Source organism: Thalassophryne amazonica, chromosome 20, assembly GCF_902500255.1.
Source record: "Thalassophryne amazonica chromosome 20, fThaAma1.1, whole genome shotgun sequence".
Lineage (NCBI taxonomy): Eukaryota > Metazoa > Chordata > Actinopteri > Batrachoidiformes > Batrachoididae > Thalassophryne > Thalassophryne amazonica.
Window position 1 is genome coordinate 28,966,131 of NC_047122.1, and position 4,477 is coordinate 28,970,607.

Sequence of the window (4,477 nt, forward strand, 5' to 3'; positions counted from 1 at the left end):
TCTGCTTGGGCCACGCTACAGACACAGTTTACAAAACAATTTACAAAAACGAATATACAGGAAATTTTGCGGGTGCACAGGACAGGAGGGTTGCAAAAACAGATGCCACGCCCATCTCTGGATGGAGCTGCACCTCAAACAGAGAGGAAAAAAACTGAATCAGGCATCGGAAAGACAACAAATACAGTATAATTAGTCAGCATTAACCAATAAGAAAAACAAAAGAAATACTAAGGTGATATTATTATTATTATTACTTCTGTTTTGTCATTTGATTTTTAAATGGACCACAATGGAAATAAGTGTTTTCACTTTCTTGTGTCATCCGCGTATTTTTTACCGTATTTACAATTATATCAAGCACTTACATTGAAGTTAGTAAATAAAACCACGCAACTATATGCACGCACGCTTTTAATATAAAGATGATTTACTGCCCCCTGCTGGAATGGCATGTGACTTCACAATGTAGTTAGCAACGTCATTTGTTCATTGTTTTTAGCAAATATCCGTAGCTTCTAAAATTTTAGTCCTATCAATGTTACGTTTTAGTGGCGTTCATCCTTGACCCAAAATACATAAGCATACCAAAGGTCAAATGTCAGCTCTGTGATACATGTTACATACACACACACACGCATGCACGGAGTGCTTTTTGTTGTTTCTGCATTCTGCCAGAAGCATGTGCATCTATTTTTAGACATGCAGAAACAGAGATGGTGGTGGAAGACATCAAATGCAATACACTTCTCACTCATGGTAATGGTAACATGACACTTAACTAAACTGACTAAATCAATTACAAACTACAAAACACAATAAATCAATAGCACTAACAACAAAACTATTGTGAACCACAATAACAATATTGTAAACCCCAAAACCCCGACCTGCCATGGTGTATTGCAGCACAACGTCCATTGTTTACTGGTTAGCTAAAATGGCTTATTTCTCCCAAAATATTTGTCCTATCAACTTTCTGTTTTTGCAGCTTTCATCCTTGATCCAAAATACAGAAGCATACCAAACAGAAAATGTCAGCTCTCCCCAGTTTCTGCGTGGTTGAAGCCACACACACACACACACACACACACACACACACACACACACACACACACACACACACACACACACACACACACACACACACACACACACACACACACACACACACACACACACACACACAGAGAGGTTACTTGACTATTCTAATATAGGTAATAATTGTATAAAAATAAACACTCTGCAATGTTGTTTGATAATTAGCAGGAAACAGTTGTTTTTAATTTAGAGGTGAATTTATTGGTGGGTTGAATAAAAAACAAAGAAGCAATATGAGAAATATTTTGATAACATTTAAAATATGGCTAAATAATGAATTTTCCTTTCTATTACTGTTACTTTCTATAACTGTTTTACATAAAAAATATGGTATGCTTTAAACAGCTTCAAACATTTTTAAATGGATAAGTTTTAAATGACAGACTGATTTAAAACACTTTAATCTACTTTAAATCGGTTTTAGTCTGGATATTATCTGAATTGATGCATTCCTAAAACAATGAAAACTGTGTAAGTTTAATCAGCACTATTTGAAATTAACTGGTTTCCTAAACAATTTGTTTCATTTTATCTCATTTATATTGCACCAAATCACCACATACCAACTGAAAACCCAGTTGAATATCTGTTGGCTTGTGAGAAATTGTCATGTGCATTTTTACTCTTTACTGACTTTTGTAAATGAAAGAGTTTATTTATTGTTTTAAAATTTTTATTTATTTAATGAATAGTTTTTCAGCTCTATTTCAAGGTAACTATGGCGCTTGGACATATTGAATGTAATGTAATGTACATTTTATTTATATGACTGATATTAATGTTTTATAATGTGATACGTATAATAGAAAAAGGAGCAAATCCTTACAACTGGGAAGATAACAAGCCTGTTGTGTTTCCGTACATTTCCTTATATAATTAATTAATTTTCAAAATACTGCCTGCGATTATTACTATTCTTCTTCTTCTGCTTGTTCTTCTTCTTCTTATTATTATTATTAGTAGTAGTAGTATGTTCTTGTCTAATCATTAATTCATATGTTCTATTTCACAATTTCGTTTAAATTATATTTTAATCCATTTCAGTCATTTATATTAAATTACACATTTTATTAAATCAGATTATTTGGAGATTAATTTACTAGTAATTGAATAATGGTTTCAGCTTTAGTGATGAGCAATTAAAAAATAATAAAACATGCAAAAATATGACATTTGCTTCTCAGGTTAAAGATTTTATTTGACATTTCTGAAACAGATTACATTTCATATTTCATCAGATCATGGACATTACCATATGATAGCAGTTGTATGTAAATAAATACACATAAATATAAAATTGAAGAATATTGCTTCCAAATGTGGAAGAAAATAATTTTGAACTTTTTTGTTGCTTTTACCTTAATTGCTATTTTCAGCAAGCTTGAAAATGCACTTCCAGTATACATCAACAAAGAAAGGTGGAGACTCCACAGGGGCACAAGCAAAAAAAAAAAAAAACCCTAATATTTTACAGAATTATTCTCAGTAATTTAATGAAGATGAGCTCATAAATTTCACCTCCTCCAAAGAGTGACTTTTTTCCCAATCCAACATGATTTTATAGCACGTTTCTTGAGCATATATAGCAGAACTGCGCCATCTGGTGGTTCTGTCATGTTCATGAAGTTCTTTAACAGATCTGGCCCAAGAAATTTATAGAAATGTCATATAAACATTCATTATTGGTGGATCGGATGTTTTTGGACAGGCACAAGACATTCACAGTTCTTCTACATGATGCATAAACACAGAACGTGGGTCATGGGTTCAAGCAGCGTGGAGCCTTGGCAATGAAACAGCATTCACTTGTAAAGTAACAAGACTGATACACAGTATATGCATTATTAACGCAGGCTTGTTATTGCTGATTGAATTATGTATCGCATTCTTTTGCTTGCAAACAGCAGATATAAGTTTACACAGTCACTAGTTGCAAATAGTGGTGCAGCTTAGCTAAAATTTCCATAAAAACGTCATTTTGTGATAAAAGCATGGCATTTGGCACACATATTCTAAAATAACTAACGTTTATTGTCAGATATGGAGCCATCTTGGAGCTGACCTGGAGCTACAGGGGTCAACATTTAAAAAAATGCTCCAATCATGTTGAAAACTATACCACATTATTTGTCTGATCATAAACGATTCCAAAAAGGTATAGTTTGGATTATGTATGACTGATTGTTCTGGAGTTATGGGGTAAAAATGGCAAAAATGGTGACAACGATCAGTTTCAGTTTGTACAGGGGTCAAAATTAAAGTTGTTCCAATTTTGGTATAAAGTGATGCAAATTATTGGTTGAAATAAAAGGATTAATAAGTGGAATAGTTTTGATTGTGTTGAATGTTTGGTCTCCAAAGTAAAGGTCAAACAAGATCAACATCCATTGGATTCTATGACATGTGACATATGTTACCCTGTAACATGATAAGTAAGCATGACAGATGGTGCAAACTATTCCTTTGTAAAATGGTTTTAACTCAACCAATAATTTGCACAATATTTACCAAAACTGGAGCAACTTTAACTTTTGACCCCTGTACAAACTGAAAATGACCTTTGCCACCATTTTGCTATTTTTACGCTATAACTCCATGGAATTCAGTCATAGATAGTCCAAACTATACCTTTTTGGAATCATTATGATCAGACTATTTGTCTGATTATAACAATGTGGTATAGTTTTCAACATGATTGGAGCATTTTAATAGTTTCACCCCTGTATAATTCTTACTGACCCTGTAGCTCATTAGAGATCAGCTCAGGGACGGCTCCATATCTGAAAATAAACATTAGTTAATTCAGAATATGTGTGCTAAATTCCATGCTTTTATCACAAAATGAACAATTGTTTTGCTATGCCGCCCCACTAAAATGAAAAGTAGAAAAAAATAAAATATTACCGCCAAGGATATATATATACATATATATATGTATATATATATATATATATATATACATATATGTGTATATGTATATATATATACATATATACATATATATATATATATATGTATATATATATATGTATATATATACATACACACACACGAGGGTAGGCTGAAAAGTTCTATGGCTCCCCATGAAGGAGTAATGCATTAACTGCATTACAGTGAGCCTTAGAACTTTTCAGCCTACCCTCGTGTGTGTGTGTGTACATATATATATATATATATATATATATATATATATATATATATATATATATATATATATATATATATATATATATATATATATATATATATATTTCCCATTTAGTCTATACACTTCTTAGAAAACATTTGGATAGTGATATAACTGTCTTTCAAGGTCAAAGTAAACAGTGAGTGTTTATTAAAACCACATTTGGTTTTGCAATAAAATATGTAGCGC